Source organism: Arachis stenosperma, chromosome 4, assembly GCF_014773155.1.
Source record: "Arachis stenosperma cultivar V10309 chromosome 4, arast.V10309.gnm1.PFL2, whole genome shotgun sequence".
NCBI lineage: Eukaryota > Viridiplantae > Streptophyta > Magnoliopsida > Fabales > Fabaceae > Arachis > Arachis stenosperma.
The window spans coordinates 36,766,708-36,794,091 of record NC_080380.1 but is presented as its reverse complement, the minus strand read 5'-3'; the positions used below and the strand labels follow the sequence as shown (position 1 = coordinate 36,794,091).

Below are 27,384 nucleotides of genomic sequence, written 5' to 3'. Positions count from 1 at the left end.
CCACAGGATTGAGGTCCAGTCTTCTTAGTTGGACTGGCTTGCCTTTGGAGTCTCTCTTCCATTGAGCTCCTTCCACACATATGTCTATAAGGACTTGGTCCAACCTTTGATTAAAGTTGACCCTTCTAGTGTAGGGGCGTTCATCTCCTTGCATCATGGGCAAGTGGAATGCCAATCTCACATTTTCCGGACTAAAATCTAAGTATTTCCCCTGAACCATTGTGAGATAATTCTTTGGACTCGGGTTCATACTTTGATCATGGTTCCTAGTGATCCATGCATTGGCATAGAACTCTTGAACCATTAAGATTCCGACTTGTTGCATGGGGTTGGTTAGGACTTCCCAACCTCTTCTTTGGATTTCATGTCGGATCTCCGGATACTCATTTTTCTTGAGCTTGAAAGGGACCTCAGGGATCACCTTCTTCTTTGCCACAACATCATAGAAGTGGTCTTGATGGCTCTTGGAGATGAATCTTTCCATCTCCCATGACTCAGAGGTGGAAGCTTTTGTCTTCCCTTTTCCTTTTCTAGAGGATTTTCCGGCCTTAGGTGCCATTGATGGTAATGGAAAAATAAAAAGCTTATGCTTTTACCACACCAAACTTAAAATATTGCTCGCCCTCGAGCAAGAGAAGAGAGAAGAGAAGAAGAAGAAGAAGAAAATGGAGGAGAGTGAGGGGAGATGGATTCGGCCAAGGTATAGTAGAGGGGGTAGTGTTATGTGAAAATGAAGTAGAATGGAAGGGTATATATAGGGAGAGAGGAGAGGGTAGGTTCGGCCATTTAGGGTGCGATTGGGTGGGAAAGTGTTTTTGAATTTTGAAGGTAGGTGGGGTTTATGGGGAAGAGTGGATGGATGTGAGTGGTGAATAAGTGATTGAGAAGAGAGATTGAGGTGATTGGTGAAGGGTTTTTGGGAAGTGTGACATGGGGAAGAGTAAAATAGGATTAGGAGGTAAGGTGGGAATATAGTATGTGGGGATCCTGTGGGGTCCACAGATCCTAAGGTGTCAAGGAATTCCATCCCTGCACCAAATAGGCACGTAAAATACCTTTGCACACCATTCTGGCGTTTAAACGCCGAGTGGTGCACGTTCTGGGCGTTCAACGCCCATGTAAAGCATGTTTCTAGCGTTGAACGCCAGTTTCATGCTTGTTACTGGCGTTCAGCGCAAGCTTTTCTTCTAGGCACATTCCTGGCGTTCAGTGCCAGAATGTTGCTTGTTTCTGGCATTCAGCGCCAGATTCATGCTCTGTTCTGGCGTTGAACGCCAGCCAGATGCTCCTTACTGGCGTTGAACGCCAGCCTGTGCTTCCTCTAGGGTGTGATTTTTCTTTTGCTGTTTTTGATTCTGTTTTTAATTTTTATATTTTTTTCGTGACTCCTCATGATCATGTACCTAATAAGACACAAAATAACAATAAAATAAAATAAAATAAAAATTAGATAAATAAAATTGGGTTGCCTCCCAACAAGCGCTTCTTTAATGTCAATAGCTTGACAGTGGCTCTCATGGAGCCACAAGGTGATCAGGTCAATGTTGTATAGTCCCAACACCAAACTTAGAGTTTGGATATGGGGTCTTAACACCAAACTTACAGTTTGGTTGTGGCTTCCCAACACCAAACTTAGAGTTTGACTGTGGGGGCTCTTCTTGACTCTGAACTGAGAGAAGCTCTTCATGCTTACTCTCTTTTGTCACAGAGGGATGGACATGTGCCTTAAACACAAGGTAGTCCCCATTCAATTGAAGGACTAATTCACCTCTGTTGACATCTATCACAGCTCCTGCTGTGGCTAGGAAAGGTCTTCCAAGGATGATGCATTCATCCTCTTCCTTCCTAGTATCTAAGATTATGAAATCAGCAGGGAGATAAAGGCCTTCAACCTTTACTAACACGTCCTCCACTATTCCATAAGCTTGTCTCAATGACTTGTCTGCCAATTGTAATGAGAACAAGGCAGGTTGTACCTCAATGATCCCCAGCTTCTCCATTACAGAGAGTGGCATAAGATTTATCCCTGACCCCAGATCACACAGAGCTTTTGCAAAGGTCATGGTGCCTATGGTACAAGGTATCAAAAACTTGCCAGGATCTTGTTTATTTTGAGGTAAAATTTGCTGAATCCAGGTATCCAGTTCACTAATAAGCAAGGGAGGTTCACTTTCCCAAGTCTCATTACCAAACAACTTGGCATTCAGCTTCATGATAGCTCCTAAATATTGAGCAACTTGCTCTCCAATCACATCTTCATCCTCTTCAGAGGAAGAATAGTCTTCAGAGCTCATGAATGGCAGAAGGAGATTTAATGGAATCTCTATGGTCTCTATATGAGCCTCAGATTCCTTTGGATCCTTAATAGGAAACTCCTTCTTGCTTGAGGGACGTCCCAGGAGGTCTTCCTTACTAGGATTTTCGTCCTCCTCCTCCTTTGTGCATTCGGCCATATTGATTATATCAATGGCCTTGCACTCTCCTTTTGGATTTTCTTCTGCATTGCTTGGGAGAATACTGGGAGGAGTTTCAATGATTTTCTTACTCAGCTGGCCCACTTGTGCCTCCAGATTTCTGATGGAGGATCTTGTTTCAGTCATGAAACTGAAAGTGGCTTTTGACAGATCAGAGACTAGATTGGCTAAATTAGAAGTGTTTTGTTCAGAATTCTCTGTCTGTTGCTGAGAAGATGATGGAAAAGGCTTGCTATTGCTCAGCCTATTGCGTCCACCATTGTTAAAGCCTTGTTGAGGCTTTTGTTGATCATTCCATGAGAAATTGGGATGATTTCTCCATGATGAATTATAGGTGTTTCCATAAGGTTCACCCATGTAATTAACCTCTGCCATGGCAGGGTTCTCAGGATCATAAGCTTCTTCAGAAGCTGCCTCTTTAGTACTGTTGGATGCATGTTGCAATCCATTCAGGTTTTGAGAGATCATATTGACCTGTTGAGTCAACACTTTGTTCTAAGCCAATATGGCATTCAGAGCATCAATTTCAAGAACTCCTTTCTTCTGAGGTATCCCATTATTCACGGAATTCCTCTCAGAAGTGTACATGAATTGGTTGTTTGCAACCATGTCAATGAGTTCTTGAGCCTCTTCAGGCGTTTTCTTTAGGTGAATGGATCCACCTGCAGAATGGTCCAATGACATTTTCGAAAATTCAGATAGACCATAATAGAATATATCTAAGATGGTCCATTCTGAAAACATGTCAGATGGACATCTTTTGGTCAGCTGCTTGTATCTTTCCCAAGCTTCATAGAGGGATTCACCATCTTTTTGTTTGAAGGTTTGAACATCCACTCTCAGCTTGCTCTGCTTTTGAGGAGGAAAGAATTTATCCAAGAAGGCAGTGACCAGCTTATCCCAGGAGTCCAGGCTATCCTTGGGTTGTGAATCCAACCATATTCTAGCTCTGTCTCTTACAGCAAAAGGAAAAAGCATGAGTCTGTAGACTTCAGGATCAACTCCATTCGTCTTTATAGTCTCACAGATCTGCAAGAACTCAGTTAAAAACTGATAAGGATCTTCATATGGAAGTCCATAAAACTTGCAGTTTTGTTGCATTAAGGCAACTAGCTGAAGTTTCAGCTCAAAGTTATTGGCTCCAATGGCAGGAATGGAGATGCTTCTTCCATCAAATCTGGATGTTGGCTTTGTGAAGTCACCAAGCATTCTCCTTGCATTATTATTATTTTTGGCTGCCATCTCCTTCTCTTGTTCTAATGTTTCTGAAAGGTTACCTTTAGATTGTTGTAACTTAGCTTCTCTTAATTTTCTCTTCAGGGTCCTTTCAGGTTCTGGATCAATTTCAACAAGAGTGCCTTTATCCTTGTTCCTGCTCATATGAAAGAGAAGAAAACAAGAAAAGAAAGAGGAATCCTCTATGTCACAGTATAGAGATTCCTTTATGTTAGTAGAAGAAGAAAGGGGAAAAGGAAAGGAGAATAGTTCGGATTTTTAGATGAAGAGAGGTGAAGAGAAGTGTTAGTAAATAAATAATTAAATAGAATAAGAAAAGAGAGGGAGAATTTCGAAAATAATTTTGAAAAAGGGGTTAGTATTTTCGAAAATTAAAGATATAATTAAAATTAAAATTTAAAACAAAAAGAATTTTTGAAAAAGAGATGAGATATTTTCGAAAATTAGAGAGGGAAAAGTAGTTAGGTGGTTTTGAAAGAGATAAGAAACAAACAACAAGTCAAATAGTTAGCTGAAAAAGATTTTAAAATCAAATTTTAAAAAGATAAGAAGTTAGATAAGATATTTTAAAATCAAGTTTTGAAAAAGATAAAATTTTGAAAAAGATAAGATATAAGAGATAAGATAAGATATGTTTGAAAAAAATTTAATTTTTAAATTTAAAATTAATTACTTAACTAACAAGTAACTACAAGATATGACTCTAGAATTTAAAGATTGAACCTTTTTTAACAAGAAAGTAACAAACTTCAAATTTTTGAATCAATCCCATTAATTTAAAGATAAGAAAAAGATTTTGAAAATATTTTGAAAAAGAATTTTGAAATTTTCAAGAAATAGAAGAAAATGAAAAAGATATAATTTTTGAAAAAGATTTTGAAAAGATAAGATTTTTAAAATTGAAATTTTGACTTGACTTGTAAGAAACAACTAATTTTAAAAATTTTTGACCAAGTCAACCCAAAATTTCGAAAATTTGGAGGGAAATAAGGAAAAGATATTTTTTTTGAATTTTTAAATTTTTAAAGATGAGAGAGAAAAACATAAAAAAGACCCAAAACATGAAAATTTTGGATCAAAACACATGATGCTTGCAAGAACACTATGAATGTCAAGATGAACACCAAGAACACTTTGAAGATCATGATGAACATCCAGAACATAATTTTGAAAAATTTTTTATGCAAAGAAAACATGCAAGACACCAAACTTAGAAATCTTTAATGCATGGACTCTAACAAACAAAAAGTGCATATGAAAAACAACAAACAACACAAAACAAGAAAACATCAAGATCAAACAAGAGGACTTATCAAGAACAACTTGAAGATCATGAAGAACACTATGAATGCATGGAATTTTCGAAAAATGCAAGAAAAATTTTTAAAACATGCAATTGACACCAAACTTAAAAATTGACTCAAGACTCAAACAAGAAACACAAAATAATTTTGGTTTTTATGATTTTATTAATTTTTTTGGATTTTTATTAATTTTTTTTCGAAAATATTTTTGGAAAAATGAAAAAAGAAAAGAAAAAATTTTGAAAAAGTTTTTGAAAAGAAAATTACCTAATCTGAGCAACAAGATGAACCGTCAGTTGTCCATACTCGAACAATCCCCGGCAACGGCGCCAAAAACTTGGTGGACGAAATTGTGATCCTCTTTGTATTTGCATGAGATTTAAAAATTGGCTCTATTGGAATTTATGATCACAACTTCATTCAACTAAACCAGCAAGTGTACTGGGTCATCCAAGTAATACCTTACGTGAGTAAGGGTCGATCCCACAGAGATTGTTGGTATGAAGCAAGCTATGGTCACCTTGTAAATCTCAGTCAGGAGGATAAAATTATGGAATTTAGAAAATCAAATATGATTAATAAAAATAAACAGAAAATAAAATAGGATAGAAATACTTATGTAAATCAATAGTGGGAATTTCAGATAGGCGTGTGGAGATGCTAGAATCCTTTCGAATCTCTACTTTCTTATTGCTTTCATCCAATCCTTCTTACTCCTTTCCATGGCAAGCTGTATGTAGGGCATCACCATCATCAATGGCTACTTTTAATCCTCTCGGGAAAATGGTCCTATGCGCTATCACTGCACGGCTAATCGTCTGGAGGCATCACCCTTGTTGATAGCTACATCCCATCCTCTCAGTGAAAATGGTCCAAATGCTCTGTCACAGCACGGCTAATCATCTGTCGGTTCTCAATCAGGTTGGAATAGAATCCCTTGATTCTTTTGCGTTTGTCATCACGCCCAGCCTTCAGGAGTTTGAAGGTCGTCACAGTCATTCAATACTGGAATCCTACAGACAAGGTTAGACTTTCAGGATTCCCGGGATCCTACTCGGAATACCACAGACAAGGTTAGACTTTCCGGATCCCCATGAATACCGCCATCTATCTAGCTTATACCACGAAGATTCTGTTGGGGAATCTAAGAGATATGCACCCGGCCTAAGGTAGAACGGAAGTGGTTATCAATCACGCACGTTCATAGGTGAGAATGATGATGAGTGTCACTGATCATTACATTCATCAAAGTGTTGTGCAACGTATATCTTGGAATAAGAATAAAAGAGAATTGAATAGAAAGTAATAGTAATTGTATTGAAACTTGAGGTACAGCAGAGCTCCACACCCTTAATCTATGGTGTGTAGAAACTCCACCGTTGAAAATACATAAGTGAAAGGTTCAGGCATGGCCGAATGGCCAGCCCCCTGAATGATCAAAAGACCGAATGATCAAAGACTAAACAGTCAAAAGATTAAACTGTCAAAAGATAAGACGTCTAATACAATAGTAACTTATCCTATTTATACTAGACTAGCTAGTAGGGTTTACATGAGTAAGTAATTGATGCATAAATCCACTTCCGGGGCCCACTTGGTGTATGCTTGGGCTGAGCTTGATCTATCCACGAGCTGAGGCTTTTCTTGGAGTTGAACTCCAAGTTATAACGTGTTTTGGGCGTTCAACTCCGGATCATGACGTGTTTCTGGCGTTTAACTCCAGACAGCAGCATGTACTTGGCGTTTAACGCCAAGTTACGTCGTTAATTTCCGAATAAAGTATAGACTATTATATATTGCTGGAAAGCTCTGGATGTCTACTTTCCAACGCCGTTGAGAGCGTGCCATTTGGAGTTCTGTAGCTCCAGAAAATTTATTTTGAGTGCAGGGAGGTCAGATTCCAACAGCATCAGCAGTCCTTTTGTCAGCCTTTTTCAGAGTTTTGCTCAGATCCCTCAATTTCAGCCAGAAATTACCTGAAATCACAGAAAAACAAACAAACTCATAGTAAAGTCCAGAAATGTGAATTTAACATAAAAACTAATGAAAACATCCCTAAAAGTAGCTTGAACTTACTAAAAACTACCTAAAAACAATGCCAAAAAGCGTATAAATTATCCGCTCATCAGAGTGAAGACATGCTTTCTAGGCTTTAATTTGATGATTTTTTTCACCTTTGATTCCACTAGATGCCTTGATTTGTTTATTAGTGATTTCAGATTAAAAAGGCTAGGAATTGACCAAAAGAATGAAGAGGAAAGCATGCAAAGTGGAGAAATCATGAAAAGCCAAAGATTTGGAAAAAAGCCCAGGGACGCACGCACGCACTATGCGCCTACGCGCGAATTACGAACATCCCTATGTGCGCGCACGCATGCTGTGCGCGTTTGTGCCAATGATCGCACATGATTTTTTAATAGAAAACGTTACCAGCGACTTCTGAGAGCTGTGGGGCCCAAATTACAACCAACTTTGGCGCCAAAATGCATTTAAAGGACCAAGAATTGAATGGAATAACAACTTAGCATCATTCACACTCATTAGGATTAGTTAGAAGTATTTTTAGAGAGAGAAGCTCTCACTTCTCTCTAGGATTAGGCTTAGGATTAGGTTTAGTTCTTAGATCTAGGTTTTAATTCATCTTCTTCTACTTCTACCTCTCAATTCTTTGTTGTTACATTCATCATTCTTATATTCTTTTGTTGTAATTTCATTTATGTTGTTTCTATACTTTGTTATAGATCTACTCTTGTTTCTTCTAGTTTCTTCCAATTCTATTTGAGGTAATTCATAATAATTGTGTCTTCTTTGCTTTTCTATTGTTGATCTCTTGCCATTGTAGTTAGATCTCTCTTTATGTCTTGCAATTATTGTTGTTTACTTTTATTGCCTCTTTTGTATTTGTTGAAATGCCTCTTCTAGATATAGTATAGATTTTGTTCCTCTTGCCTTTGGTTGAGTAATTAGTGACTCTTGAGTTATCTAATTCTTTTGTTGATTGATAATTAGAATTCGCTAATTGATTTGAATGCCTCTAAATCTAGTCTTTCCCTTGGGAGTTGATTAGGACTTGAGGAATCAAATTAATTCATCCACTTGACTTTCTTCCATGGTTAGAGGTTAACTAAGTGGGAGCAATGGACAATTTGTTGTCAAAATTGAGGAGGATAACTAGGATAGGACTTCTAGTTCTCATATCTTGCCAAGAGCTTTGTTAGTTGTTAGTTTATTTCCTTTGCAATTTACATTTCTTGTCTAAAATCTCAAAAACCCCAAACATACCTCATAACCAATAACAAGACACTTTAATGACCCGAGGTTTAAATACTTCGGTTTATAGATTTTAGGGGTTTGTTTTAGTGACAAACAAATTTTTGTATGAAAGGATTGTTGTTGGTTTAGAAACTATACTTGCAACGAGACTTCAATTGTGAAATTCTAGACCGTCAAAAATACAATCATCAAAATGGCGCCGTTGCTGGGGAATTTGCAATGGTGTTATGTTATTGGTTATTGTATATATGTGAATAGTGTAAATATCTTGATTTTTGCTTTATTTGCTAGTTGTAGAATTTTGTTTCTCTCGTTTTCTATTATCTTTTGTTTTTTGTTTTCTCTTTCCATTATGAATTCTCAATTTGGCTATGAGTGTGATTACAACTATGTTGTAGGTGTTGAGAACTTCAATGAGAATGTGTATCAAGGATGGGACAAAAATCAAAGGTGGGAGGAGCTATATACATATGACCAATCCTCATGGCAACAACCTCCACCAATGCACTATGAAGAAGAACCATTCTATGATGCATACCAATCCAATGGCTATGGTGAATCTCCTTGTGACTTTCAAGAACCACCACCATATGCCTATGAGCCATACCCTCAACATGAACCTCAACCATACTCACAAGCCTCTTTTCACCAAATACCTCCTAATGACCTTGATCCATATCCACCATACCAACCACCTTTTGAGCCATGTGAGCCATACATGGAACCACAATTCCAAGACAACTACTTCCAAGAACCACCTCAATACACACCACCAAACCCCTACCAAGAAGAACCACCTTCCTATGATGAACCATTTCTCCAAGATAATGAACCCTCTTATCCACTCCAATCCTCAATGGATGAAATCTTTAGCCTTATACTTCAAGGGCAAGGAGAAATGCAAAGGGAGACACTAGAATTTGTAGCTACCTTAACCAAGATAGTAAGCCTATTAGCCTCTCAATGCTTGAGTACTCAAAGAACTCCCATGGTCACATGTGGAGAATTAATTGAAGAGCATAGAATGAAGGAGAGATTGGAAACTCCAGTGGAGAAGGAGAAATGTTATTTTGTATTAGAGCAATTGGAGAAGCCTATGATTATTGAAGAAAAGGAAGAAGTGGTTGAAGACTTAGGAGATGCGGAACCTCCTTGGGAAGCTAAAATCATAGAGAATTCTTCCAAGAAGAGTGAATTTGATGTTGAGGAGGAGTGTGCACAATCTCCAAAACAAATTTTGGATGAAGACTTGGAAGGAATGGAGCAAGAATTGAGTTCCCTTGGTGATGAAGATCAAGCATCAAATCTTAGTGGTGAAGAATCCTTTGAATTTGAAGAATCTTCTCCCAATGAATTTGAAAGTGATGTGGAGGTAGATTTCTCTCAACCTCCTATTTATGACTTGAGTGATGGAGAAGAGTTAGATGAAGTTGATGAACAAAAGATTGAGAACGAAGAAGTTTATGAAGAGGTGGAGATTGATAAGGAAGCAAACAAGGGAGTAGAGCTTGCATGGACATTGGAGATACCTCTCCCCAAGCCACCACCATCCATTCTTTCATTCAAGTGGGTAAATTCCTTATACTTAAGCTTTACTATTCCCCTTGAATATGGTTTGATTGAAACGGATGGTCAACTTAGACATATTTGTGGCTTAAAGAGCAAAAGGGAGATGGTTAGTGGTTGGCAATATAAATCAAATATCATGATGGTTGCATGCCCAAAGCTTAATAGCAAGGGTTGGTATAGAGCTAGATCGCTTGGGTCTAGGAGGATTGTTGGCTACTATATTGAGAATTTATCATGCCTACCACCCGGATGGACTAATAATGAGGATCAACTTCAAGACGGGTGTGAAAATAAAGTGTGAAATCCCAGATTAGATGAAAAGGATCAACTTTGGGAGCCCTAAGCTTGTGAAGAACTCCATCAACACTTGGCTCAATCCATAAGAAATCTTGGGGCACAATGGAGAACCAAGAATTGGTGGATGTTCCTAGATAGCTTCAAGCACAAGCCACCTTGAGAGGAGCTCCCCACAAGTCTAACTTAAGGACAATAAACAAAAGTTCTAGATGGGAGACACCCCACCATGGTAACTTCTTTTCATTTTCTCTTTTTGTACATAGTGGTAATTAGTTTAAATTAGTGTTTTGATTAGTTTGTTGAGCATAATTGGTATTTTAGTATGTTAAATAAGGTTTTATGGTGTTTTGGTAGCTGTTTGGAGGTTTGGAATGCTTGGATTGGTGCAAAAACATAGCAAAATTTTGAAAAACAGAGCACCATCTAGTGCGCGTACGCGTGCATCAAGCGTTTTGGACCATCCATGCGCACGTGCCATGCGTGCGTACGCGTGGATTGGAAAATTTCATGCCTCCATACATTGACCCGAGAATTATGCCCGCACTGTGAGCGCACTGTGCCCGAGACACAAACCAACTCGCGCGTACGCGCACATGGCGCGTTGATGAGCGGATAATTTATACGCTTTTTGGCATTGTTTTTAGTATGTTTTTAGTATGATCTAGTTAGTTTTTAGTATATTTTTATTAGTTTTTAGTTAAAATTCACTTTTTTGGGCTTTACTATGAGTTTGTGTGTTTTTCTGTGATTTCAGGTATTTTCTAGCTGAAATTGAGGGACCTGAGCAAAAATCTGATTCAGAGACTGAAAAGGACTGCAGATGCTGTTGGATTCTGACTTCTCTGCACTCGAAGTGGATTTTCTGGAGCTACAGAAGCCCAATTGGCGCGCTCTCAACGGCGTTAGAAAGTAGACATCCTGGGCTTTCCAGCAATATATGATAGTCCATACTTTGCCCAAGATTTGATGGCCCAAACCGGCGTTCAAAGTCACCCTCAGTATTCCCAGCGTTAAACGCCGGAACTGGCACCAAAATGGGAGTTAAATGCCCAAACTGGCATAAAAGCTGGCGTTTAACTCCAAGAAGAGTCTCTACACGAAAAATGCTTCATTGCTCAGCCCAAGCACACACCAAGTAGGCCCAGAAGTAGATTTTTATGTCGTTTACTCATCTTTGTAATTCTTAAGCTACTAGTTCCCTATAAGTAGGACCTTTTACTATTGTATTATCATCTTGGTTCTTCTGGTTCCCTCTCTGGGGCCGAAACCAATGATCACTTTTGTTCTTATGTATTTTCAACGGTGGAGTTTCTACACACCATAGATTAAGGTGTGGAGCTCTGCTGTACCTCGAGTATTAATGCAATTACTATTGTTCTTCTATTCAATTCCGCTTGTTCTTGTTCTAAGATATCACTTGTTCTTCAACTTGATGAATGTGATGATCCGTGACACTCATCATCATTCTCACTTATGAACGTGTGCCTGACAACCACCTCCGTTCTACCTTAGATTGGGTGAATATCTCTTGGATTCCTGATACACGATGCATGGTTGATCGCCTGACAACCGAGTGCTCGCCTGACAACCGAGCCAGCCATTCCGTGAGATCAGAGTCTTCGTGGTATAGGCTAGAACTGATGGCGGCATTCAAGAGAATCCGGAAGGTCTAACCTTGTTTGTGGTATTCTGAGTAGGATTCAATGATTGAATGACTGTGACGTGCTTCAAACTCCTGAGGGCGGGGCGTTAGTGATAGACGTAAAAGAATCAATGGATTCTATTCCGGCCTGATCGAGAACCGACAGATGGATAGCCGTGCCATGACAGGGTGCGTTGAACATTTCCACTGAGAGGATGGGAGGTAGCCACTGACAACGGTGAAACCCTTGCATAAGCTTGCCATGGAAAGGAGTAAGAAGGATTGGATGAAGACAGTAGGAAAGCAGAGAGATGGAAGGGACCAAGCATCTTCATACGCTTATCTGAAATTCCTACCAATGAATTACATAAGTATCTCTATCTTTATCTTCATGTTTTATTCATCATCTACACCCATTTGAGTCTGCCTGACTAAGATTTACAAGGTGACCATAGCTTGCTTCATACCAACAATCTCCGTGGGATCGACCCTTACTCGCGTAAGGTTTATTACTTGGACGACCCAGTGCACTTGCTGGTTAGTTGTGCGGAGTTGTAGTGATCACAATTTCGTGCACCAAGTTTTTGGCGCCGTTGCCGGGGATTGTTCGAGTATGGACAACTGACGGTTCATCTTGTTGCTTAGATTAGGTATTTTTCAGAGTTCTTAAGAATGAATTCTAGTGTTTCAAGGTGATGATCTTATCATCACCAAAGCTGATTGATTCTCATCAATTTAGCTCTTGAATGCAATGTCCTGCTGAAGCTTGGCTATTCATGTCTAATTCCTTTAGACTGAAGCTTTAGACTAACATTGCATGATTCCTGGAATTCTCATTAAGAATTTTGATACCTTTATTTTCTTTTCCACTTAATTTTCGAAAAATAAAAAAAATTTTTACAAAATCATAAAATCCAAAAATATTTCTTGTTTGAGTCTAGAGTCTCATCTTAAGTTTAGTGTCAATTGCATGTTTCTGTTCTTATTGCATTCATGCATGTGTCTTCATTGATCTTCAAGTTGTTCTTGATGATTTCATTGCTCTGATCTTTGAATTCTATTGACTTGAGTGTTTTGTGTTTCTCATATGCATTCTCATGTTGTTAGTGTCAGTAGTATACAAACTGCTAAGTTTGGTGTCTTGCATGCATTGTTATTTGATTTTAAGTGCATTCTTTATTATTAAAAATCCAAAAATATTTTTAATTTGTGTCTTTTCAAGTCAATAATACAGAGAATTGAAGATTCAGAACATACAGCAGAGGAATTACACAGAAAAAGGCTGGGCATTCAAAATGCCCAGTGAGGAAGGCAGACTGGCGTTTAAACGCCAGTCAGGGTGCCTGGTTGGGCGTTTAACGCCCAAAAGGGTAGTGCATTGGGCGTTAAACGCCAGAATGTGCACCATTCTGGGCGTTTAACGCCAGGATGGCACAAGGGGGAGGATTTTGTTTTCAAATCAATTTTTTTTTCAAGTTTTCAAAGTTTTTCAAAATCAAATCTTTTTCAAATCAAATCTCTTCAATCAAATGTTTTCAAAATCAATTCCTTTCCTTTTTCAAAGATACTTGCTATCAATTAATGATTTGATTCAACATTTCAAGTATGTTGCCTTTTCTGTTGAGAAAGGTTTAATGTTTGAATCATATCTTTTCTTGATAGCCAAGTTATTAATTTTTAAAATCAAATCTTTTTAAAATTGTTTTCAAATCATATTTTCTCAATCACATTTTTTTTAAAAACCAATCATATCTTCTTAACCACATCTTTTTCAAAATAGTTTTCAATCAAATCTTTTTGATTTCTAATTTCAAAATCTTTTTCAAAAATCACTTGATTTCCTTCCCACTCTTATTTTCGAAAATTAATTAGTGTTTTTCAAAATGTTTTCAAATTCTTTTACTTAATTTTCGAAAATCACCCTCCCTCCTCTCACATCCTTCTATTTATGGACTAACACTATTCCTAAATGCACAATTCGAACTCCATCTTTCTTGATAAGTTCAAATTTTCTACCTTTGTCTTCTATTTTTCTTTTTCTCTGACACCTCAAGGAATCTCTATACTGTGACATAGAGGATTCCACACATTCTTGTTCTCTTCTCTTTCATATGAGTAGGAACAAAGACAAAAGCATTCTTGTTGAAGCTGACCCTGAACCTGAAAGGACCTTGAAGCGAAAGCTAAGAGAAGCTAAGGCACAACTCTCTGCAGAGGACCTAACAGAAATCTTCAAAGAAGAAGAACACATGGCAGCCGAAAACAACAACAATGCCAACAATGCAAGGAAGGTGCTTGGTGACTTTACTGCACCTACTCCCGACTTCTATGGGAGAAGCATCTCTATCCCTACCATTGGAGCAAACAACTTTGAGCTTAAGCCTCAATTAGTTTCTCTAATGCAACAGAATTGCAAGTTTCATGGACTTCCATTGGAAGATCCTCATCAGTTTTTGGCTGAGTTCTTGCAAATCTGTGACACTGTCAAGACTAATGGGGTTGACCCTGAGGTCTACAGACTTATGCTATTCCCTTTTGCTGTAAGAGACAGAGCTAGGACATGGTTGGACTCACAACCTAAAGAAAGCCTGGACTCATGGGAAAAGCTAGTCAATGCCTTCTTGGCAAAGTTCTTTCCACCTCAAAAATTGAGTAAGCTTAGAGTGGAAGTCCAAACCTTCAGACAAAAGGATGGAGAATCCCTCTATGAAGCTTGGGAAAGATACAAACAATTGATCAGAAAATGTCCTTCTGACATGCTTTCTGAATGGAGTATCATAGGTATTTTCTATGATGGTCTCTCTGAACTATCCAAGATGTCTTTGGATAGCTCTGCTGGAGGATCTCTTCATTTGAAGAAGACGCCTACAGAAGCTCAAGAGCTGATTGACATGGTTGCAAATAACCAATTCATGTACACTTCTGAAAGGAATCCTGTGAACAATGGGACTAATCAGAAGAAAGGAGTTCTTGAGATTGATACTCTGAATGCCATATTGGCTCAGAATAAAATATTGACTCAACAAGTTAATTTGATTTCTCAAAGTCTGTCTGAAATGCAAAATGCACCAAGCAGTACTAAGGATGCTTCATCTGAAGAAGAAGCTTATGATCCTGAGAACCCTTCAATGGAAGAGGTGAATTACCTAGGAGAACCCTATGGAAACACCTATAATTCTTCATGGAGAAATCATCCAAATTTTTCATGGAAGGATCAACAGAGACCTCAACAAGGTTTCAACAACAATAATGGTGGAAGAAACAGGTTTAGCAATGGCAAGCCTTTTCCATCATCTTCTCAGCAACAGACAGAGAGTTCTAAGCAGAGCCACTCTGACTTAGCAACCATGGTCTCTGATCTAATCAAAACCACTCAAAGTTTCATGACTGAAACAAGGTCCTCCATTAGGAATTTGGAGGCACAAGTGGGACAGCTGAGCAAGAGAATTACTGAACTCCCCCCTAGTACTCTTCCAAGCAATACAGAAGAAAATCCAAAAGGAGGGTGCAAGGCCATCAACATGGCCGAATTTGGAGAGGAAGGAGAGGCAGTGAACGCCACTGAGGAAGACCTCAATGGGCGTGCACTGACCTCCACTGAGTTCCCCAATGAGGAACCATAGGAATCTGAGGCTCAAAATGAGACCATAGAGATTCCATTGGACTTGCTTCTGCCTTTCATGAGCTCTGATGAGTATTCCTCCTCTGAAGAGGATGAGTATGTCACTGAAGAGCAAGTTGCTAAATACCTTGGAGCAATCATGAAACTAAATGATAAGTTATTTGGTAATGAGACTTGGGAGAATGAACCTCCTTTGCTCACCAAAGAACTGGATGACTTGTCTAGGCAGAAATTACCTCAAAAGAGACAGGACCCTGGGAAGTTCTCCATACCTTGTACCATAGGCACCATGACCTTCAAGAAGGCTTTGTGTGACTTAGGGTCAAGTGTAAACCTCATGCCTCTCTCTGTAATGGAGAAGCTAGGGATCTTTGAGGTGCAAGCTGCAAGAATCTCACTAGAGATGGCAGACAATTCAAGAAAACAAGCTTATGGACTTGTAGAGGATGTTTTGGTGAAGATTGAAGACCATTACATCCCTGCTGATTTCATAGTCCTAGAGACTGGGAAGTGCATGGATGAATCTATCATCCTTGGCAGACCCTTCCTAGCCACAACAAAGGCTGTGATTGATGTTGATGGAGGTGAACTGATCAATCAAGTGAATGAAGAGTCCTTTGTGTTTAAGGCTCAAGGATATCCCTCTGTCACCATGGAGAGGAAGCATGAAGAGCTTCTCTCAAATCAGAGTCAAACAGAGCCCCCACAGTCAAACTCTAAGTTTGGTGTTGGGAGGCCACAACCAAACTCTAAGTTTGGTGTTGAACCCCCACATTCAAACTCTAAGTTTGGTATTGGGAGGTTCCAACATTGCTCTGAGCATTTGTGAGGCTCCATGAGAGCCCTCTGTCAAGCTACTGACATTAAAGAAGCGCTTGTTGGGAGGCAACCCAATGTCATATTTTATCTATTTTCCTTTGTTATTTTATGTTTTCTGTAGGTTGATGATCATGAGAAGTCACAAAATCAATTGAAAAAGCAAAAACAGAATGAAAAACAGGAAGAAAAACAGCAGACCCTAGAGGAAGATGTTGCTGGCGTTTAAACGCTAGTAAGGCTAGCAGTTGGGCGTTTAACGCCCAGTCTGGCGCCATTCTGGGCGTTTAACGCCAGAAAGGGGCACCAGACTGGCGTTAAACGCCAGAAAAGGGCAATCACTTGGCGTTAAACACCAGAAATGGGCACCAGCCCGGCGTTTAACGCCAGAATTGGCTCAAAACGCATTTTTGCATGCCAATTGGTGCAGGGATGACTTTTCCTTGACACCTCAGGATCTGTGGACCCCACAGGATCCCCACCAACCCCACCACCCTCTTTCTTCTTCACCTATTCACCAATCAGCTCAATACCTCTTCCCCAAAAACCCTTCACTTATCAAATCCCATCTTCTCTTCACCACTCACATCCATCCTTCATAAAACCCCACCTACCTCACCCTTCAAATTCAAACCACTTTCCCTCCCAAACCCACCCATACATGACCGAACCATGAGCCCCCCTCACCTATATAAACCCTTCTTCACTCCTTCATTTTCACACAACCTAAACACCACTTCTCCCCCTCTTTGGCCGAACACAAAGCCATTCCCTTCTTCCTCATTTCTTCTTCTTCTACTCTCTTCTTTCTTCTTTTGCTCGAGGACGAGCAAACCTTTTAAGTTTGGTGTGGTAAAAGCGTTGCTTTTTGTTTTTCCATAACCATTTATGGCATCCAAGGCCGGAGAAACCTCTAGAAAGAGGAAAGGGAAGGCAAAAGCTTCCACCTCCGTGTCATGGGAGATGGAGAGATTCATCTCAAGGGTGCATCAAGACCACTTCTATGAAGTTGTGGCCATGAAGAAGGGTCAACTTTGATCAAAGGTTGGACCAAGTCCTCAAAGACATCTGTGAAGAGGGCGCTCAATGGAAGAATGATTCAAGAGGGAAGCCGGTTCAACTGAGAAGGCATGACCTCAAGCTCATCACTAAGAAAAGGATGGAGCAAACAAGAGACCCCACTCATCATGAAATCCCTGAGATGCCTCAAGGGATGCACTTTCCTCCACAAGACTATTGGGAGCAAATCAACACCTCCCTAGGAGAATTGAGTTCCAACATGGGACAACTAAGGGTGGAGCACCAAGAACATTCCATCTTCCTCCATGAAATGAGAGAAGATCAAAGAATCATGAGAGAGGAGCAACAAAGGCAAGGAAGAGACATTGAGGAGCTCAAGCACTCCATAAGACCTTCAAGAGGAAGAACAAGCCGCCATCACTAAGGTGGACCCGTTCTTTAATCTCCTTGTTCTTTATTTTCCTATTTTTCGAAATTTTCATGCTTATGTTTGTCTATGTTTATGTCTTATGATCATTAGTGTCTTAGTGTCTATGCCTTAAAGTTATAAATGTCCTATGAATCCATCACTTTTCTTAAATGAAAACTATTTTTATTACAAAAGAACAAGAAGTACAGGATTTCGAATTCATCTTTAAAACTAGCTTTTTGGCATTGTTTTTAGTATGTTTTTAGTATGATCTAGTTAGTTTTTAGTATATTTTTATTAGTTTTTAGTTAAAATTCACTTTTCTGAGATTTACTAAGAGTTTGTGTGTTTTTCTGTGATTTCAGGTATTTTCTGGCTGAAATTGAGGGACCTGAGCAAAAATCTGATTCAGAGACTGAAAAGGACTGCAGATGCTGTTGGATTCTGACCTCCCTGCACTCAAAGTGGATTTTCTGGAGCTACAGAAGCCCAATTGGCGCGCTCTCAACGGCGTTGGAAAGTAGACATCCTGGGCTTTCCAGCAATAAATGATAGTCCATACTTTGCCCAAGATTTGATGGCCCAAACCGGCGTTCAAAGTCACCCTCAGTATTCCCAGCGTTAAACGCCGGAACTGGCACCAAACTGGGAGTTAAACGCCCAAACTGGCATAAAAGCTGGCGTTTAACTCCAAGAAGAGTCTCTACACGAAAAATGCTTCATTGCTCAGCCCAAGCACACACCAAGTAGGCCCAGAAGTAGATTTTTATGTCGTTTACTCATCTTTGTAATTCTTAAGCTACTAGTTCCCTATAAGTAGGACCTTTTACTATTGTATTATCATCTTGGTTCTTCTGGTTCCCTCTCTGGGGCCGAAACCAATGATCACTTTTGTTCTTATGTATTTTCAACGGTGGAGTTTCTACACACCATAGATTAAGGTGTGGAGCTCTGCTGTACCTCGAGTATTAATGCAATTACTATTGTTCTTCTATTCAATTCCGCTTGTTCTTGTTCTAAGATATCACTTGTTCTTCAACTTGATGAATGTGATGATCCGTGACACTCATCATCATTCTCACCTATGAACGTGTGCCTGACAACCACCTCCGTTCTACCTTAGATTGGGTGAATATTGATGAGCGGATATTTTATACGCTTTTTGGGGGTAATTTCATATAGATTTTAGCATGTTTTAATTAGTTTTTAGTTAAATGTTATTAGTTTTTAAGCAAAAATCATATTTCTGGACTTTACTATGAGTGTGTGTATTTTTCTGTGATTTCAGGTATTTTCTGGCTAAAATTGAGGAAGCTGAGCAAAAATCTGACTTAGGCTGAAAAAGGACTGCTGATGTTGTTGGATCCTGACCTCCCTGCACTCGAAATGGATTTTATGGAGCTACAGAAGTCCAATTGGCGCACTCTCAACGGTGTTGGAAAGTAGACATCCAGGGATTTCCAGCAATATATAATAGTCCATACTTTGCGCGAAGATAGACGACGTAACATGGCGTTGAACGCCAAGTACACGCTGCTGTCTGGAGTTTAACGCCAGAAAAACGTCATGACCCGGAGTTGAACGCCCAAAACACGTCATAACTTGGAGTTCAACTCCAAGAAAAGCCTCTACTCATGGATAGCTTTAGTCTCAGCCCCAGCACACACCAAGTGGGCCCCAGAAGTGGATTTCTGCACCAATTATCTTAGTTTACTCATATTCTGTAAACCTAGGCTACTAGTTTACTATTTAAACAACTTTTAGAGACTTATTTTGTACCTGATGACATTTTCAGATCTGAATTACATACTCTTTGACGGCATGAGTCTCTAAACTCCATTGTTGGGGGTGAGGAGCTCTGCAGCGTCTCGATGAATTAATACAATTCCTTTGTTTTCCATTCAAACACGCTTGTTCTTATCCAAGATGTTTATTCGCGCTTAATTATGGAGAAGGTGATGATCCGTGACACTCATCACCTTCCCCAAACCATGAACGTGTGCCTGACAACCACCTCCGTTCTACATCAGACTGAATGAGTATCTCTTAGATTCATTACGCAGAATCTTCGTGGTATAAGCCGGATTGATGGCGGCATTCATGAGAATCCGGAAAGTCTAAACCTTGTCTGTGGTATTCCGAGTAGGATTCTGGGATTGAATGACTGTGACGAGCTTCAAACTCCTGAAGGCTGGGCGTTAGTGACAGACGCAAAAGAATTAATGGATTCTATTCCAACCTGATTGAGAACCGACAGATGATTAGCCGTGCTGTGACAGAGTATAGGAACGTTTTCACTGAGAGGATGGAAAGTAGCCATTGACAACGGTGACACCCTACATAGAGCTTGCCATGGAAGGGACTTTTCGTGTGTTGAAGGATTTTAAGGAAGAGTTGAAGTTCGAAGGACAAAGCATCTCCAAAACTCCAACATATTTCTCATTACTGCACAACAAGTAACGCTGTTATTCTCTTTTATTTTTATAATCAAATCTAGTAATTTCACTTATAATCCTATTGGCCTCCTGACTAAGATCAATAAAATAAATATAGCTTGCTTCAAACCAATAATCTCCGTGGGATCGACCCTTACTCACGTAAGGTATTACTTGGACGACCCAGTGCACTTGCTGGTTAGTTGTGCGGATTACAAATTCGTGCACCAAGTTTTTGGCGCCGTTGCCGGGGATTATTTGAGTTTGAACAACTAAAGGTTTATTTTATTTCTTAGATTAGGAATAATTTATTTTTATTATTTTTATTGTTATAGAGTCATCAAATTCTGATAGGATAGTTTCTTTTCAAAAATTTCTTTTCAAAATTATTATTTTTCTTTATTAATTGTTAATTTTTCGTGAGTTTAGTGTCTTGTTCTAAGTTTGGTGTTAATTGCATATTTTATATTTTCTTTAAAAAAATTTTCGTGTTAGTGTTCTAGGTTCTTCCTTGATCTTCAAGTTGTTCTTGTTCACTTTACTTGGTTGATCTTTAATTTTTCTTGTTCTGTGTCTTTTCTTGTTTTTCTTATACTAATCCAAAGCATTAGTCTTCCAAAAGGAATATACCTATTCAGAACAATTGTTACCTTTTCTGCCCAATTGGCTAGAGTATTGGTTTATATTCTTGATGAGGGAGCACCAATACTTTTGAAAATCTTTTTCAAAAATAATTTTTCTTGATTTAATCTTGTGCCAAACTCTAAGTTTGGTGTTTTCTTGTTAATTTTAATATAATTTTCAAAAAATTGTCTTGGTTTTCTAAAAATTTTAAGTTTGGTGTTCTTTCTTTTGTTCTTGGTGTTCTTGTGAATCTTCAAGGTGTTCTTGAGTTTTTCTTGTGTCTTGATCTTAAAATTTTTAAGTTTGGTGTTCCTTGGTGTTTTTCCTCCAAAATTTTCAAAAATAAGGAGCACTAGATCTAAAAATTTTAAGTCTTGTGTCTTTTGTGTGTTTTTCTCTTTCATCATAAAATTCAAAATTCAAAAAAAAATTATATTTTCTAACTAATTTTGAACTTCTCTTTTCGAAAATTTTATAAAAAAATTCAAATTTCAATTTCAAAATATTTCCAATTTCTTTTATTTATTTCGTTTTTTTATTTTATAAAAAAATTAATTTAAAAAAAAATAAAATAAAATAAAAAATCAACATATAAATTATCCCTTGTATTCCATCATGGAAGCAAGTAGGAATGAACAGTCCAAGAGGACTCTGGGGTCATATGCTAGCCCCACTACTGCTTCATATGGGAGTAGTATCTGTATACCCTCCATTGGAGTTAGTAGCTTTGAGTTGAATCCTCAGCTCATTATCATGGTGCAGCAAAACTGCCAGTATTCTGGTCTTCCACATGAAGAACCTACAGAGTTTCTGGCACAATTTTTGCAAATTGCTGACATAGTACATGATAAGGAAGTGGATCAGGATGTCTACAGATTATTACTGTTTCCATTTGCTGTAAAAGATCAAGCTAAGAGGTGGTTAAATAACCAGCCTAAGAACAGCATAAAAACATGGAAGCAGTTGTCAGAAAAATTCCTGAATCACTATTTCCCTCCAAAACGGATGACACAGCTAAGGCTAAGCATCCAAGGCTTCAAACAAGGAGATAATGAATCTCTTTATGATGCCTGGGAGAGATACAGAGAGATGCTAAGAAAATGCCCCTCTGAGATGTTTTCAGAATGGGTGCAATTAGACATCTTCTACTATGGGCTTACAGAAAAAGCTCAGATTTCTCTAGACCACTCAGCTGGTGGATCTATACATATGAGAAAAACAATTGAAGAGGCTCAAGAGCTTATTGACACAGTTGCCAGAAATCAACATCTGTACCTGAGCAGTGAATCTTCTATGAAAGAAGAAGCTAAAACAGTAACTGCTGAACTCAGTCCGGTGGATCAGGCTAATGAATTCAATCAGCAATTAGACTTTCTAACTCAGCAGCTAGCCGAATTCAAGGAAATATTACAGGAAACAAGAATGGCTAACAGGAACATGGAAGTACAATTAAAGCAGACAGAAAAGCAACTGTCAAAACAAATAACAGAAGAATGCCAAGCAGTTCAATTAAGAAGTGGAAAAACATTAAATACCTCACTTCAAAGCAGCAGGAAACCAAGAAATGAACAAGTGGCTACTCAAAATCCCTCTGAGGACAGTCAGAGCCCAGAGAGGAATAAAGCTGGCGCTGAACGCCCAGACCATGCTCATTCCTGGCGTTCAACGCCAGAAACAAGCATGAATCCGGCGTTGAACGCCCAAAGGGAGCATGGTTCTGGCGTTCAAACGCCAGTAACAAACAAGGAAGTGGCGTCTAACGCCACTCCAGCTCCCACCACTGGCATTCAAATGCCAGTGGGGAATCAGTCACACACAAGTGCTGATAACAACCCTTCTAAAAAGGCTTCCCAACCCACTTCTGTAGGTAATAAACCTGCAGCAACTAAGGTTGAGGAATACAAAGCCAAAATGCCTTATCCTCAAAAACTCCGCCAAGCGGAACAGGATAAGCAATTTGCCCGCTTTGCAGACTATCTCAGGACTCTTGAAATAAAGATTCCGTTTGCAGAAGCACTTGAGCAAATACCCTCTTATGCTAAGTTCATGAAAGAGATCTTAAGTCATAAGAAGGATTGGAGGGAAACTGAAAAAGTTTACTCCACTGAAGAATGCAGTGCAGTCATTCTGAAAAGCTTACCTGAGAAGCTTAAAGATCCTGGGAGCTTTATGATACCATGCACATTAGAGGGCACTTGCACCAAGCAAGCTTTATGTGATCTTGGGGCAAGTATCAACCTAATACCTGCATCTACTATCAGAAAGCTTGGTTTAACTGAAGAAATCAAACCAACCAGGATATGTCTTCAACTTGCTGATGGCTCCATTAAATACCCATCAGGTGTGATTGAGGACATGATTGTCAAGGTTGGGCCATTTGCCTTTCCTACTGACTTTGTGGTGCTGGAAATGGAGGAGCACAAGAGTGCAACTCTCATTCTAGGAAGACCTTTCCTAGCAACTGGCCGAACCCTCATTGACGTCCAAAAAGGGGAAGTAACCTTGAGAGTCAATGAGGAGGAGTTCAAGTTGAATGTTGTCAAAGCCATGCAACATCCAGACACCCCTAATGACTGCATGAGTGTTGATATTATTGACTCTCTGGTAAGAGAGGTCAATATAGCTGAGAGTCTCGAATCAGAGCTAGAGGACATCTTTAAAGACGTCCAGCCTGATCTGGAGGAGTCAGAGAAAATAGAAAAACCTCTGAAAATCCCTCAGGAAGAGGAGAAACCTCCTAAACCCGAGCTCAAACCATTACCACCTTCCCTAAAATATGCATTCTTGGGAGAAGGTGATACCTTTCCTGTAATCATAAGCTCTACCTTAGAGCCACAGGAAGAGAAAGCACTAATTCAAGTGCTAAGGACACACAAGACAGCTCTTGGGTGGCCCATCAGTGATCTTAAGGGCATTAGCCTAGCTAGATGCATGCACAAAATCTTACTGGAAGGTGACGCCAAGCCAGTGGTTCAACCACAAAGGCGGCTGAACCCAGCCATGAAGGAAGTGGTGCAGAAAGAGGTCACTAAATTACTAGAGGCTGGGATTATTTATCCTATTTCTGACAGCCCCTGGGTGAGCCCAGTCCAAGTCGTCCCTAAGAAAGGTGGCATGACAGTGGTTCATAATGAAAAAAATGAACTGGTTCCTACAAGAACAGTTACAGGGTGGCGTATGTGTATTGATTATAGAAGGCTCAATACAGCCACCAGAAAGGATCATTTTCCTTTACCATTCATAGACCAAATGCTAGAAAGACTAGCAGGTCATGAATACTACTGCTTCCTGGATGGATATTCAGGTTATAATCAAATTGCAGTAGATCCCCAAGATCAGGAGAAAACGGCATTCACCTGCCCATCTGGAGTATTTGCATACAGAAGGATGCCATTTGGCCTGTGCAATGCACCTGCAACCTTTCAGAGGTGCATGCTCTCAATTTTCTCTGATATGGTGGAAAAATTCCTGGAAGTCTTCATGGATGACTTTTCATTGTTTGGAGACTCATTCAGCTCCTGCCTTAACCATTTAGCACTTGTTCTAAAGAGATGCCAAGAGACCAACCTGGTTTTAAACTGGGAAAAGTGTCACTTTATGGTGACTGAAGGAATTGTCCTTGGGCACAAAATCTCGAACAAGGGAATAGAGGTGGATCAAGCTAAAGTTGAAGTAATTGAAAAATTACCACCACCCACCAATGTTAAGGCAATCAGAAGCTTTCTGGGGCATGCAGGATTCTATAGGAGGTTTATAAAGGATTTTTCAAAAATCGCCAAGCCTCTAAGCAACTTGCTAGCTGCTGACACGCCATTCATCTTTGATAAAGAGTGTCTGCAGGCATTTGAGACCCTGAAAGCTAAATTGGTCTCAGCACCAATCATCTCTGCACCAAACTGGGCATTACCATTTGAACTAATGTGTGATGCCAGTGACCATGCCATTGGTGCAGTGTTGGGACAAAGGCATGACAAGCTTCTGCACGTCATTTACTATGCCAGTCGTGTTCTAAATGACGCTCAGAAGAATTACACAACCACAGAAAAAGAGCTACTTACAGTGGTTTACGCCATTGACAAATTCAGATCCTATTTAGTAGGATCAAAGGTGATTGTGTACACTGATCATGCTGCTCTTAAATATCTACTCACAAAGCAGGATTCAAAACCCAGACTTATAAGATGGGTGTTGCTTCTGCAAGAGTTTGATATAGAAATAAGAGACAGAAAAGGGACAGAGAATCAGGTAGCAGACCACCTGTCCTGAATAAAACCAGTAGAAGGGGCGTCCCTCCCTCTCACTGAGATCTCTGAAACCTTTCCGGATGAGCAACTCTTTGCCATCCAGGAAGTGCCATGGTTTGCAGACATTGCAAACTACAAGGCAGTGAGATTTATACCCAAAGAGTACAGTAGACAGCAATTAAAGAAGCTGATCACGGATGCAAAGTATTATCTTTGGGATGAGCCGTATCTCTTTAAGAGATGTGCAGACGGAGTAATCCGTAGATGTGTGCCTAAGGAAGAAGCACAGAAGATCCTATGGCACTGCCATGGATCACAGTATGGAGGACATTTTGGAAGTGAGCGAACAGCCACAAGAGTCCTCCAAAGTGGCTTCTACTGGCCTACTCTCTATAAAGACTCCCGAGTGTATGTACTTAATTGTGACAGTTGCCAAAGATCTGGCAATCTACCTCACAGTTACGCCATGCCTCAGCAAGGGATCTTGGAGATTGAGTTGTTTGATGTATGGGGCATTGACTTCATGGGACCCTTCCCATCATCATACTCAAACACTTATATTCTGGTGGCAGTGGATTATGTATCCAAATGGGTGGAGGCTATTGCAACACCCACCAATGACACTAAAACAGTGTTAAAATTCCTCCAGAAACACATCTTCAGCAGATTTGGTATCCCTAGAGTGTTAATCAGTGATGGGGGCACTCATTTCTGCAATAAACAGCTTTACTCTGCTCTGGTGCGTTATGGAGTTAGCCACAGGGTAGCTACTCCATATCACCCACAGACTAATGGGCAAGCTGAAGTCTCAAATAGAGAACTCAAAAGAATCCTGGAACGGACTGTAATTAACCGTAGAAAGGATTGGGCAAGGAGCTTGGATGATGCTCTGTGGGCATACAGAACAGCATTCAAGACCCCTATAGGGACCTCTCCATACCAGCTTGTGTATGGAAAGGCATGTCACTTGCCAGTGGAACTGGAACATAAGGCCTACTGGGCAACCAGATTCCTAAACCTTGATGCCAAATTAGCTGGAGAAAAATGATTGCTTCAGTTAAATGAGCTAGAGGAATTTAGACTCAATGCTTTCGAGAATGCAAAGATTTACAAAGAGAAAGCGAAAAGATGGCATGATAAGAAATTGTCATCCAGAGTCTTCGAGCCGGGGCAGAAAGTTCTGCTATTTAATTCTAGGCTCAAATTATTCCCCGGAAAATTAAAATCCCGGTGGAGAGGTCCATATGTCATTACAAGTGTATCACCATATGGATACGTAGAGCTTCAGGATAATGACTCTAACAAAAAGTTCATTGTTAATGGACAGAGAATTAAACATTATTTTGAAAGTAACTTCGAGCAAGAATGCTCAAAACTGAGACTTGATTAGAGCTCAGTGGTAGTCCAGCTAAAGACAATAAAGAAGCGCTTGCTGGGAGGCAACCCAGCCATTTACAAAGTTTATTTATTAATTAAATAAATTTCCTTTTTTTTTACAGGTATGTGTCCAAGTATCTTCAAAGGGTAAAAATAGCAATTGATTGAATTCACAGAGTTACAGGGAAATTTGGAAGCTCACTGGCGTGAAAAAGCCAGTAAGAAACATTTTGGGCGTTGAACGCCCAAAAGAAGCACCCACTGGGCGTTCAACGCCAGTAAGGGTAGCCATCTGGGCGTTAAACGCCAGAAAGGAGCATCTTCTGGGCATTGAACGCCAGAAAGAAGCACCTTCTGGGCGTTTAACGCCAGATTGTTAGCATCCTGGGCGTTCAGAAAAACGCCCAGTGACAAAGGACTTCCTGGCGTTCAACGCCAGAAAGAAGCATCAGCTGGGCGTTGAACGCCCAGGAGAAGCAGCATTTGGGCGTTAAACGCCCAAAACATGCATCGTTTGGGCGTTTAACGCCAGGATGGTGGGGAGGAGGTAAAATTCGTTTTTCTTTACAATTTTTCTAAATTTTTATGTTTCAATTCATGATTTCTTGCATAAACATGTTTCAAAATGTCATTCTTCAAATCAAATTAGTTTTCTAAGAACCCTAATTTCTAAAATCCCTTTTTCAAAAATATCAAATGTATCTTAATTCATAAACACAAATCTTTTTCCAATCCAATTCTTTTTCAAATATTTTTAATTTCTTCTCATATCTTTTTCAACTCATCTTATCTTTTTTCGAAACTGCCTCTCCTTCTACTCCTCTCCTTTCCTTTCTTTTGCTTGAGGACAAGCAAACCTCTAAGTTTGGTGTGATTTGCCATGATCACTGAGTTAAAACTCATTAAGATCATGGCACCTAAGAGAACAGGAAGAGCAAGGATGTGAACTTAAGGGAGCTGAAGCGTCAGAAATTAATTATTGAAGGCACCCCACAGACTAGAGGAACATCCACTTCCCAAAATACAGGTTGTTAAGTTCTAA

General features: G+C 39.5%; 1 protein-coding gene and 1 non-coding gene across 2 annotated transcripts in view; one reads left to right on the top strand and one right to left on the bottom strand.

Moving 5' to 3' along the window:
* LOC130974886 (uncharacterized) overlaps positions 1-27,384 on the top strand; it is an 80,499-nt gene that overhangs the window by 14,552 nt on the left and 38,563 nt on the right. The gene's annotated exons all lie outside the window — the stretch shown is intronic.
* LOC130977320 (small nucleolar RNA R71) lies at positions 14,450-14,557 on the bottom strand. Its single transcript, XR_009085017.1, has one exon. It is a non-coding gene; the product is annotated as a small nucleolar RNA R71 (small nucleolar RNA).